Source organism: Erithacus rubecula, assembly GCF_903797595.1.
Source record: "Erithacus rubecula genome assembly, chromosome: 10".
Lineage (NCBI taxonomy): Eukaryota > Metazoa > Chordata > Aves > Passeriformes > Muscicapidae > Erithacus > Erithacus rubecula.
Genome location: NC_136662.1, coordinates 19,417,497 through 19,430,073, shown reverse-complemented (window position 1 = coordinate 19,430,073; position 12,577 = coordinate 19,417,497). Strand labels below are relative to the sequence as shown.

Sequence of the window (12,577 nt, the reverse complement as noted above, 5' to 3'; positions counted from 1 at the left end):
AACTTTTCCCTTCCAGAAAAGCACCAACTTCCATCATAAAACTCAAGTTTTTGCCTCTCACCAGATCCTACATTAATTTGCTTCAGCCCTCCACCTTCTGATGCCTTAAACATAAGTTGATCCGTGGCCAGTTTTTCCCTTACTGGGGGAACCAACAGGATTCCTGAACATCCTTCCTTCTCCCCCTTGGTGTTCAGCCATAGTGTTGCTCCTGCTGGGGCTTAAATCAGTTTTCCTGCTGCTGCAGGGATTTGGCTGGGCATGGACTGTCCAGGGCAGCCCAAGGCATGTGCCAGGGACTCTGTCTGCAGCTGAAGAGGAGGAGAATTTTTCAGGCTGTGTCTCAGGAGGGGAGGATGGGGAGCAGGGAGTTTGTCCAGCCTCCCAGAAAGAAAAAGCAAAGACAAATAAACTCCTCACAGGAGGAATTACCAGACTGTGCACAAAGAGGCAAACCTGAAGAGACTTGTGCCAGGAATGCTTGGAGTGAGACAGCTGATGACTGACAGCAGCACCCTCCCTCTGCAGCAGGCTGTGGTAAAGAGCAGGACAGGTGGGTTCATCTCAGCCCCTGGTGTCTCCACACATCAGTGGAGGTTTGATGTCTCACTCCTCAGCTTGCATTTTCATGCTCCAGCCATCCACAGACTAAGGAACCAGGTGGGCTTGGATGTGATACCACAAAGAGAGGTATCACCCCTCACCTCCACATGAGCCAGATGCAGCAGAGGTGTCCCAAACCCCACTGAGGGGCCAACCAGTGTCCCAAGGGTGGTGGAAGGGGTAAGTTGCCTCTTTGGGACACATATCTTTGCCCCCCAAGGCTGTCAAAAGACCCTCTTCACCTCTAGTTCTGCTAGTAAGTACTTATGCCAACACATCCATGTCTGTAGGATTGGCGAGCAGGATGATTTATGGAGAGAGATCATCTGAATGATGGAATATTCATGTACAACTCTGCAAAGTCTTGGCTCCCAAAGCAGAGCCAGACTGAGAAGTTACCATCCCAAATGCCTGCAGCTCCAGGGTACAGTTCACTGCCACACCCCCAAAAGGGATTAGTTTTTAACCCAGACCATTTGGGTATCCTGCTAAACACTCAGCCTTATAAAACACTTACAGCCACACAGCCTAAGGGATGAGGAACTGGGGCATAGCTAGAAGAGCAACTGGGCCAGGAAAAGATCATTTTCAGCCAAAGTGAGTGAATCATCTGTGACTTCAGCAAAATTGAGTTGACACCATCTGCTGCCCATCCTGGAGCAAACTTCTAAAATGATATCTCATGGTGAAGGAAACCTCCAGAAAGCAAAGACAATAAAAGCCTGTGGAATGCCAAGGGTGATCATCCATCACCTGCAGGGCTAGGGCATTTCCCCAAGAGTCTTCTCTTCCACACTGCCCCTCAGAGGGACATCCCACAGCCAGTTAACAATACCCTAAATTGTAATTTTTATGTTATTTCCATTTTCAAGGCACATTAATTTCAAAACAAAGACACAAGACACTGTCCTTAAACATCCCCAATATTTCAAGTTCAACTTTGTTTCAACATCCCTAAAATTGCACTTTTTCAACAATTAAACAATTCATCTTTTTCAGATCCACTCAGGACCTCATCTAGATACACATTAATCTTCTTGATCTCAAAGCCAAGGAGAAAATAGGCATTTCTTTCCCCTGGTCCTACAAAACAATACTGCCACAGTATTTGCCACCACTTCTAACCCAGGCTATCAATGCATTCAGACACTAGGTTTTCCTCATGTTGCAATTCACTGAGTCTTAGTCTCATCCCATTACATCATGCTCTCAACATTCTAAAAAAATAACAGAACTCCTCCCCAAACAAACCCCAACTCAGCCACCTAGTCAAAAGTCTACTTCTTGCTGATGGCCTCAGAAGCTGCTGTCTCTGATGGGGACCAGTGCATCCACTGAAGAAGCAGGATGATCCATTCATTCACCCATTCCTTAACCTTACTCATTCCATCTTGCATGTAGATGCTGCCCCTTCCCTCTTCTTTCCTCACCTCCCCACTCCTCAGGGCTTGCAGCTGAATCAAGATCCACTCTCCAGCAATTGCTGGAGCTGATCTGATTTGCTGCAGTGGTAGAGAAGCTTTGGCCCAACACCAGCTCTCTTCCCTTTCCCAAACCAAGTCATTCCTATTCTGGAGCAGAGCATGATGAATGTTTTCACCACTATCAACACAGACAACATACAATGCAATGCAAATACTCTCACAGTTTACAAAACATATTCCTTTCCTCTCCTCCTGCCTTGCCTGCTTGAATTCAGAGATGGCCAACAACTATTAAACACATCAATGTAAATGTTAGTAGATTGCTTCTAATAGGAAACAAAAATGTTTTGAGCAAAGCTAATTGCCGGGAAATAAGGTCATTCCAATATTTCAGCAGGGGGTTATAAATCTCTTGGTTCCTGCCTCCTTCCAGCATTAAGGTTTTACAGATGTTGCTGTCAGAAAGAGAAGAATGATTTCAGATGCTTGTTTCCACTGTACATTAAAAAAAGAAGGGCATAAATGTGTGCAGCAAATTGCTGGGCAAGTTTTCCTTCTACAAGAGAAAAAAACCCACACTAATCTCAGACAACAAAATATAGAAAATCTGCATTGGGACTCCTAAAAACCTTATAATGATACAAAATGCTCAACACACTGACAACTGGCAAAACTTTAACACGTAATTCAAGCCAGCCAGTTGCACTGACTGCCAAATTGCTTGTTCCAGTCCTCTGCTGTTTTTTTACTCTTCTGCACCACCAAATAATCACAGTACACGGAGGAACTCTCCAGACCCAGAAGAAGAATATGAACCATTCAATTTTTTTCCTGAGCTGAAATAGGAGGATGAGAAGAGTCTAAGTAGCCAATAGAGAGGGGAGTTGTTTTCTTGAAAAGCTAGACCTAGACCCAAATTCAAATGCTAAGAGGGCAAGGAGAAGGAAGAAACTTATATGAAGTATAAGATGATGATTAGGGAAAAAAAAGGAGACTCGATGGCTGTCTCCAAGCTGTCTAGCCAAGGTAGTTCATCATTTGCATCACTGCATGGGAAATATCCATGAAAGGGGCTGGCTCAGCTCCTTTCCCCTGGCACAGAGAGGCTGATGAGCACCCAGACAGCTCCAGAACTGGAGTGGAACTCCCCACCCCAGCCTGACACCCCATGGTACATGCTGTACATGGACACACCGTGTGGTCTCTTAGGAAACCATTCCCCAAACAGAAATACCTTGATAATAAAAAAAAAAAAAAAAAAAAAAAAAAAAAAAAAAAAAAAAAAAGGAAAGCAAGACCTACAAAAATAAAGCTCTCAGCTGCACAACCAATTTGTTTCCTGGGAAAACTGGGGGAGCAAGGAGAAGACCAAAGACAGACCACTACAGATGAGGTTAGCTCCTGCAGGAAGGTGCACATCGAGTTCCTCATCATGGTTTTAATTGGGATAATGTAGGCATTACAGAGGACAATGCTCTGGCTCCTGCTTAGCACCACCACAAGATCTGGGTCATGTCCCCAGTCAAGCAGGTGTCCACACTGACACCAGTGCCTGCACCCAGCACCCAAGCCAGGCACCTGCCAAAGGAGGACCTGAGTGGGCTCTGGATGTCCACATCCAAAACTGCCACCACAAAAACCAGGGGAGCTGAAGTCCTGATGGGGAGATATACACAGAAGTGCACAGCTTTGCTCAGCTGTAACTCAATGAGCTGATTTAGCTTTCACAGGCATCACCATCACACATTGCAGTGTGCTAAGGTGACCTTTTTTTCCACCAAAGCACAATCCACTCATTCACCTTCAGCTTCACTTCCTTTAACTCCTCAACACCATCCAAAGGAAGGGAGGGCTCTGCATCCCCCATGCCCAGCATCCCCAATGGTCTCCTTAAGACTCAGTGGCTTCCCCTTCAAGGCATCAGGTTTGCTCCAAACATACCCAACTTGAGCCAAGGGACCAGGACCTCTCAAGAGAGCATTTGGGCTGCTTTATTTTTCCAATTCAGCAGAAACTGTCACTCTCCTGCTAAGAAGCCTGGAGCCCACTCTGAAGAATATGGGCCTGCTCCAGATTTACACTGTTTTTCCTTAAGCTCAGAGATCACCACTGAGTTGTCTCTCATTCTGTTTTTGGCACTTTCTTCCATTTTAAAATACAATCATACTTCCTCCCCCCAAATAAACCAACAAAATCAACATCTCCAGGCAAGGGACCATCCAGTTCAGCTCCTTTAACATTCCCAGGACAGCAGTACAACTTCTCCAGCCATGATGGATACAATTTCCACTAGACACAAGTGGCACCACTTGAAAAAAATAAACCAAGCCATAAAAAACCCACAGGGACAGAAGAACAGAAGTCCAGTATCTCTCTTATTCAAGTACAGAGATTCATGGTTCCCTCAGAAACCAGACAACCACCATATATGAAGAAGCAGCTTATGTGTCCATCTCAAATCTCTCAATGCCCACACATGCCTGGACCTCAGGGGCCGTATTCATGTTCTCATTTTCTATCCAATGGCTACTCTACAGTACCCATGAGTGGGGTTGTGTTTAGGCCAGCTGGACCTGATACCTGCATTTGGAGAAGATAAGGATGCTGATGGCCCATTTCATGATCAGCCTGTTAAATCACAGAGGTCAGCATGACATCCCCAGGCAGCAGGTCAGCACCTCCTGAGCCACGGGCTCAGGAAACCCAGAGAGGAGGAAACACCCCAGCAGCTCCAAGCAGGGCATGGCCCCAGCCCCGTGCAGGGGGGCACAGCTGCCAGGTGTGCACTCCAGGGTGCCCATTTTGGGAATGCTCCCCCTCCCTGGCTGTAAATACCAGCCCTGACCACAGGATCCCAGCAGCTCCCTGCGTTCTTCCAGCAGATGTGCCAAGACAAGCTGATGTGAGGCTCCGTAATCAGAGGTTTGTTGGTGTCCTGGGACCAGTGAAAGCCCAGGCTGGGGACTGAACCACTGACTCCAGTGCACAAGCAATCGAGCTCTGCAAGGGCCACAAGCAACTGTGGAATGATTTAGGAGATGAGACCTTGAATTTGCCAATTATTTATCTTCTTGATGACTCAGACAAGCAGTTTTACTGTCCGATCCTTAGGGGAAAACATATGGAACTAATCAGGCTAAGCCAAAATAAAAAAGGAAAAGATCAAATTAACATAAAATAAATTGAATGATGCACACAATATAAAACCTGATTTTTCTTTCCAAATAGGCACTGTATCTGAGATGCTTGTTCTTGCTCATTTATTATTCTTTAGCTTTTAAAGGGCAACACATGGCAGCAGAAGTCATTTTTACAAGCACAACAAAACATAATCTCTTCACAAAGAAAGGCAATAGCTGTTTATTCAGCAGGCAACTCCTATTCATGACGTTGTCATATGAAAATAAGTATGTCATTAAAAATAATAATAAATCAAGACATTTTTGTGATTAACTTAGAAAAAGACCGATTTTATTATTAAACCAGCCAATATGAGCAAAGTTTTCTGGTAATAGAAACCATGAGTTTGTTGCCTGTTAATGCAGGCTAAGGAGGAGACAAAATTCTGTGATGCTTTAATGTTGGCTGGGACATTTGGAAGCTTTTACCTCTTGTGCCCCAGAGCCTTTGGGAAAGTCATTTCAGTACCACTTATCAGGAGCTAGATACCTAGTTCCTACCGAGGTCCACATTTTGGGATCTTGTAGAATTTGGGACCTGTGATGGGTTATAGTGATGTCCAGAGTCTCACCCTTTTGAAGCCAGGAGCTATGGTATGTTAACCTCTAGTTTCAAAGGTCTGCATGCAAATAAAATGTCAAACTTTTCTTAAAAGTTATAGACAACAATGAAATTTCATTTTGGGAGAGGGAGACTCAAGTTTTCAACCACATTAAAACAACATGCTTAGAAACAGAACTGAAAATTATTGCACCCAGCATCAGAAAGGACATAGATAATGTTGAGCCAGCTTAAAGCAGAGACTCATTCCAGCCAGTTCCTCTAAAGCCTTGCATCCCTTCCCAGCACAGGTGACTCAAACCCCCTTCCCTGGGACCTCAATGCTTGACTTTGAGCCAGAGGCTCTTGCTTGCCTGTCCATTTCACTGCCTCCTCCTCAACACAGCCTCCCAGATAACATCAGCCCAAGGTGATTATGTCCTTCCCAGGCCAGCAAACCAAATTTTCTGAATGACCTGCCCAGATCACTTCTCATCAGCCTCATGCATTGGTCGGTGCCAGAGCTCTTCCTCTACACAAGTCACCAGGTATTGTCCTGGAGCCAGACAGTTTTTCCCTCCTTGTGTTCACTGAAAGGCTGAGAATTTCATTGCTGGAGCCATTCATTTCACCCATGCTTCAATGATTCGTGTCCCCACCCCATCATCAGGTCACTCAAACTTGCCCTTCTACAGTGCTCTTCCTGTTTGCCTTCTCTTCTCCACTGCACTTTGATTGACATGGTTAAAGATGGCTCTGTCAAGTAGGCTGTGGGCTGGGGCCAAAAAGGGAAAAGACCACACTCAGCAGGGAAAGGTACCTGCTGTGAGAGTTTATTTCATCCCTGTCAGAGGGATTATGTTTCACCTGGGATGTATCATCTCCCCATTCAACCAGCCCAATGCTCTCAAGCCGGGCCTCAGCAGAGAACATCCCAATGCTGGTCCATCCCTAAAAGCTTCCTGGCAGCTGCTAGTGCATTTGATGGGTTACTTATGATGGGTATTTCAAGCAGTTTCATGGTTATGTTTTCTATCAGGGAGCAGCAACAGCCCAATTTCTGCCTGCCTTGCTCTCACTGACAAGGGGAGGGGTGACCCCCACAGTTCCTCTCACCCACAGAGTGTGGGGAAACTGCAGCAACCCCGGGTGCCTGTCACTCCTCCCCTCCCTACCAACAGCTGTCTGCTCTGAGAGACCACAGTGGCCTCAATAACAGGCCTGCAAGCCTTCCCATCTGCCCCACTTTCACTTAAGCACATCTTTCATCAGGAATGCACCTTCACTGGAGTCACAAGGCAGAGGAGACCAAGCAAATTCTGCACAGCAAGTGACAGCACACCTTAAGACAGAGCCACAGCCTCATGCAGCATCCCACACTCTTTCCTTTTAGTAAAGAGAGACAATCAGCATTCAGGCCGACTTAAAAGATTGAGCAGGATGATGACAGCTCCCATTTCAGGGAGAAAGGCAGAGGGAAAAGGGATTTGGTTTCAGACTAAACCCTTGCGGCAGGCTCCCATCAGCACACACCCAAGGTCACACGTGGGAGGCAGCTTCTTTAAAATAATAGGAGAGTTTGGGGCTTTATTTACCTCCAGAAAGGCTTTTTAATTATGCTGGTGGTGACTTCACCCCCAGGAACCTCATGGGAAGCTGGCAATGTCACCCCTAAAGAAGCAGGCTTTTGGGACCAGTGTCTGTGTGTGGGGATGGGGTGAACAGAGCCAGATGGGGGTCCCAAGTCCCCATGGATGTCCACCTGATGAACCCCATCCCCCAACAGGGTTTCACACCTACAATACACAGCCCAGTACTGCTTGCCCACCGGTGTCCTGTCTCCTCCACAAGGCAGGGTCAAGCTGACTGCCAGCAGCAGCAGAATTCCTCCCTTCCACAGCCATGTTTTAATGGACAACCAATTTGAGGCACACAAAGAACTCACCTCCCCTGCTCACACCATCACAAGACAAAAGCACAAAGGATCAAGGCCAGGAGTTTTCTGTTGGCAGAGGGTCTGTCACTGCAGCCAGGCACAGCAACAGCCAGCAGGTCCACAGCAGCATCTCAGCACTGGGACAAACAGTTCTCATTTGTCTAATTTGCCTCTCAGGTGTTATAAACATTTTTTGCAGCAGAAAAGGGAAAATGGCATCAACTGTTCAGGAAACAGGACTGGTGGGTCATGGTCGTTTTGTCTCACCTGCAGAGGAGGGGTTGGGGCTTAGTCATGCAGTTCATTTTAGCCCATTACATAGAGATGGTTCTGACTCAAAACCAGCCAACAAATACCAGGGCAGCTCCTCTAGCAAGCAAGGTTCACTGAGTTACTACAGGTGTGTGATAACTCATTTAACCCTCAGTGTTTCTTTTACTTGTTGTTCTTTACCCGTTTCCTCCATTTAAATGTAAAGCCCGCAGTACAGAGACAGCAACTAAAGTTTTCCCACAGAGCTAGCTGTGCTTCCTAAAAGCTTTCAATACTGGAGTCAGAGGGAGTAGGGCAAGATCTTCCTTTCTCGAAATAAAGCTCCAAGAGATGATACAGAAATCTGAGTCCACTTAAAAAGAGAAAAAAACCCCAAATCATCTTTCCTACTCCTTGTGGTTATTGGAAAGAAAGAAACAAAACTAACTAAACTTAAAAGAAAAACAAAAACAAACAAACAAAAAAGGAAACAAAGAGAAAAAAAATACAAAAAACAATCAAAACCAAGCTTCAGATGATTTCTGACTGAATTTCATGCTCCCTGGGTGCCTGACAGGCTTTCCAGTAATGAAGGTTTTGGGGCACCAAAGTCCCTCTCCTTAAATAACTCCTCAGTAACTTAGGTGCTTTGGGGCATTTACTGGTGGGGAAAAGGGACCAGAAAGACAGGAAAGACCTGAGCTTAATAGGAACCTCTACCTAAGGGATCCCAAAGTTTTGGGCTGCAGTGACCACTCTGCCTCCAATAATGCCCTGTGAAAGGGAACTCCTCAGCCAAACGTCCTTGGCACTGGTCAGAACACCCCAGCACCTTCCCCTCAGACAGCCCAAAGGATGCAGCAACTTTGTCCCTGGGCAAACAAATGCAGCAGCAACCAAACCGAGAGCTCTCACCTCAGCTCCTTCCCGGATCCCAAAGCTGGGGCTGCAGGAGCAGTGCTTTCTTCACTGGGTGATAGCCTGTCAGCAATTCCACGCTGACTTCTAGGGAGCAGTAGGAGCCCAGTTAGTAAATGCCTGTCCGCACCCGTCTGGGCTGGGTTCGCTGCTGGAACCAATTACAACAATTAGCAGCACATCAGCGTTTGTGCTAAGGACTCTCACATGTGGGTGTTTGCCAAAGACCTTTTCTATTTCTTGCCCGTCAGCATCTCCTGTCTGTTTGTGGGGGCTCTCACCTCCCCACTTTTACCCCTTTCCCCCAGAGCTCAAATTGTTAAGGACTGTGCAGTTCAGCGACAGAGCAGCAGCGTAGATAAGGCAGGAATTAATGAATTGCTCACGATGAAAGAATAACAACCGAGCTAATTAAGGGCCTTCATTTGCCTCTCCAACCTTCATTAGCTGCTGTGGTGACCCTGTGCCTGCTCAGACAGCAGAAACCTACCCACTCTCCCAAAGACACCCAAAATCTCCCTTCTCCAGAGCACGCTCTATCACAGTGTCAGTTAATGGATGCATCATTTTCCTCTAATTTTCGAAATTAAGGCTATGACTTTTAATTATTATTATTAATGTCACTTGTTCCTTATCATTTTCATTAGCTGATGTTTTTTAACTTTTTAAAACACATGTCATCTGAAATAAAATAATCTACTCTTAATCTGCAGTGGAGATGGACTTCAGCAGGCTGGACATGACTGCTGACAGATATCACATCCTCCAGGGACAACTGGACATCCAAGCTAGTTTTGGTTCTCAGACTTTGCCCACAACTATGATAAATTGGTCTTGAGGTACTTCTCTACCAGACTCGGCATGTACTCTAAAAATTGCATTGATGAATTTTCCAGAAAAAAGATCTTCTCCTCTCAGTCCTTTGGAAAAACAGCAGAATTAACATCCTTCTGACTTAAACACCTGGACTAACTTTGGAGGTAAATGATTCCAGGCTCCTTGAAGAGCTGCAGTGAATTCTTCTAAGCCCCAGTAAGCTTGCCCTTCATAAGGGACTTTGTCCTGTTAGCTGTGGTGAACTAGGAGCTGGTTTGGTCAAATTGGAGCAGTTGCTCTTTGCAAAGGCTATTTCTCGTTCTGCCAGACATGTACAATGTACTTCTGCCAAATCTGTACATTGATTTCCCCATCTGTAATACAGGCTGCTCAGAAAATGGGAACACACCTAAGCAGACAGGAACAGATCTGCTGCAAAGGGGCTTCAAATTCCATAGTGCTGAGCTCCCAACAGTGCTGCTCTGCTGTCTATCTAGGAAGTGTCACAAGACCCAGATGGGTCACTGGAATTGCAGAGGTGCTGAGCCTACCTAGGGGTGGCTGCTGGTACCAACCCAGCTCATGCCCCACAGACAGAATTACTGGCCATGCCCCAGCACAAAGTGTTGTCAAACCAAAGTCTAACCCTGCTGGCACCTCCAAGCTTCTCATTTCTGCTCTGCACCAGCCAAGATGCCAACCTCATTCTGTCTCTTCCCATTCCCCTGAGGTCCTTTTGGGAAAGCATGGGCTTGTTATTGGTGAAGGACACTCAGGTAGCATCTGCACAGCCATGCCTGAAGAGTAAACTAGTCTATGCTCTTCCATCAGAGTCATTTGGAAGGAATAATAGGATAGAAAGGCAACTAGAAGATTTTGACAAAAAAAAAAAAAAAAATTGACAAAGCAATTAAGGATTTGACTGTGTTATTACTATCTTTTCTCTCTAAAATCTTCCTGTGGAAGGGAATCAGGTGTTTACCACTCAGCTCTTCCCAGCACCTTCACTTTTAGTGTCCCCTCTACTACCCCAGGGTAGACCTCACTTCTGAGGCACTCTGGGATGGAGAGACACAAGGAATACTTCTCTGCCATGGTACCAGGTATCAAACTCCTTCACTAGTGGCAAACTCTCACTCAAGATTATCTCAGAAAATTACCTTTTGTTCTATGCTGTCACGAATGTAGTTGCACAGAACAGGCATAATAATTAAGCTGTCTCCATCTAGTTGTCCTCATTAGATGCAATTAAATAAAATTACTTGTAAAAAAAGAGGCATGGCAATGACTGTTGTTACGTTACCAGCATAGCAGACCCATCTCAGTACAACAAAAAACTAATAAAAAAACTATGTCTTTATAAGGATTTTTTTTTTAAGTTGCACCGTTAAAAATAGTCAGGCTTTTAAACTAGAAATCAAGTCTCAGTCTACGGGCAGTACTGTGCATCCCATGAACAGCACTTCCAAGCTGCATCCTGCTCTCCACGAGCCTTGCACCCCTCCTTGTGGTGCATCGAAGCAACTGCTGTGTGAGCAAAACGCTCTCTGCTGCACTTTGGCTCCCAAAAAAGAGCAGAGAGACATCCATCATCTCTGGCACCAAGCACCACCTTCTCCGTGTTGTGAACGTCTTCGAGCTACAGATATAAACAACTTCTGCTTCTTACTAGGAGTCAACTCTAAGCACACGTTTCAAACATCATTAAAGTGGAGGGAGTAGAAATGTGTGACATATTGAAACAGTTACACTTCTCAATCTTAATGTTTGCTTAAAGGTTACTTTTGGATGAAAGCTGGTTAGAGAATAAATAACAGATGCTGAAAGCATCCATTATGTATTTTTGCAATTAGCAGAAAGTCTTGGTACTTTTCTTAAAGAACATACATAATTTTGTGGGATGTTTATTGCTGGAAGCAATCTGCTCTTGCTGGCAAGAGCAGTATCCAAGAGCCCAGGGAAGCTTCACAAGGAGTAACACATAGTAAGCCAAAAGCAATGCTTGCTTCAGGAACAGCACTTAAACCCCTGTGCTTGCTGGTGCAAGGAAGTGATCAAATGGACTTTCTTTCCACAGAAAATTTTAAATTAGAAAGATCATGGTGAAATCATCCCTGTTTCTTTTCCACAGATATTTTGATTACCCAGAAAAAAAAAAAAAAAAAAATTGGTTCCTAATTATACTTTCATTTGAAAAATCCACCCAGGATGTTTCATGCTATTGTTGTTTTCTCTGTCCAAAAGGTTTCTTCCATGGCACAGCTACCATACCCCACTTAGGGTATGGAGATACTGCTATATCTTTGGAATTCTTGTGCATCCATCATACATGGCCTGGAAGGCAAAATGGAAGTAAGGAGGCCACTACAGCTCCCAGAAAGTATCTCACTCTTATAAAAACTTGTGTGCAGACTATGAGGTGGAGCAGCAGCTTTAGCTGTGCCAGTCCTCCCTCTCCCTGATGATTTCCATCACATCCAAATGAAGCTGGAGGGAGTATTCAGACAGAACAGAGGTATTTGAGTTAGAACATACTACAGACCTCAGCATACTTGGTGACCACAGCTGGGAACTTCAGCTGGGTGTGGTTTGAAAAGACAACAGTAGTGATATCCTGAACAGAAACCTAAAGAGCTGCCCTCTGCTCAGTCAGGAGGGGATATCACATCCTCAGTACACAGATAGATCCTGATAGTCCTGAAGACATCCACCATTGATTAAGTTTTAATTCTAAGACTTGATCTAATTCTATCCCCAAATCTCTTTTTATACCTCTTGGCACTAAATAAAAGTACATGCTGAGAACAGAAGTTGCCCAAGATACCATTTTTACTTACCATACATACCCAGCCCATCACCCTTGGTAGTCACACAGCAATCTGTGCCATTTCTTACCACACAGAAACAG

General features: G+C 45.2%; 1 long non-coding RNA gene across 1 annotated transcript; it reads left to right on the top strand.

Moving 5' to 3' along the window:
• Nucleotides 1-9,140: 9,140 nt before the first annotated feature.
• On the top strand, nt 9,141-9,716 carry LOC306806136. The gene is made up of 2 exons (XR_013775409.1): nt 9,141-9,399; nt 9,572-9,716. It is a non-coding gene; the product is annotated as an uncharacterized lncRNA (long non-coding RNA).
• Nucleotides 9,717-12,577: the final 2,861 nt, after the last annotated feature.